Source organism: Bison bison, unplaced genomic scaffold, assembly GCF_000754665.1.
Source record: "Bison bison bison isolate TAMUID 2011002044 unplaced genomic scaffold, Bison_UMD1.0 scf7180017864066, whole genome shotgun sequence".
Taxonomy (NCBI): Eukaryota; Metazoa; Chordata; class Mammalia; order Artiodactyla; family Bovidae; genus Bison; species Bison bison.
The window spans coordinates 4,728,151-4,728,391 of record NW_011494638.1 but is presented as its reverse complement, the minus strand read 5'-3'; the positions used below and the strand labels follow the sequence as shown (position 1 = coordinate 4,728,391).

The 241-nt window shown below is 51.0% G+C and overlaps 1 protein-coding gene across 7 annotated transcripts in view; it reads left to right on the top strand.

The window, feature by feature from the left end:
- ZNF280D (zinc finger protein 280D) overlaps window positions 1-241 on the top strand; it is a 120,616-nt gene that overhangs the window by 25,031 nt on the left and 95,344 nt on the right. The gene's annotated exons all lie outside the window — the stretch shown is intronic.

Below are 241 nucleotides of genomic sequence, written 5' to 3'. Positions count from 1 at the left end.
TTTATTTATCACTGGGCTGGGTCTTCATTGCTGCCTTAGCTTTTCTCTAGTTGTGGTGAAAGGGGGCTATTCTCCGCTGGTGTCTCATTGCTGTGGTTTCTCTTTTGGAGCACAGGTTTTGGGGCCTGTAGGCCCCAGTAGTTCTGGCACGGGCTTGGTAGTTGCAGCTCCTAGGCTCTAGAACACAGGCTCAGTAGTTATGGTGCACAGGCACAATTGCTCCACGACATGCGGAATCTTC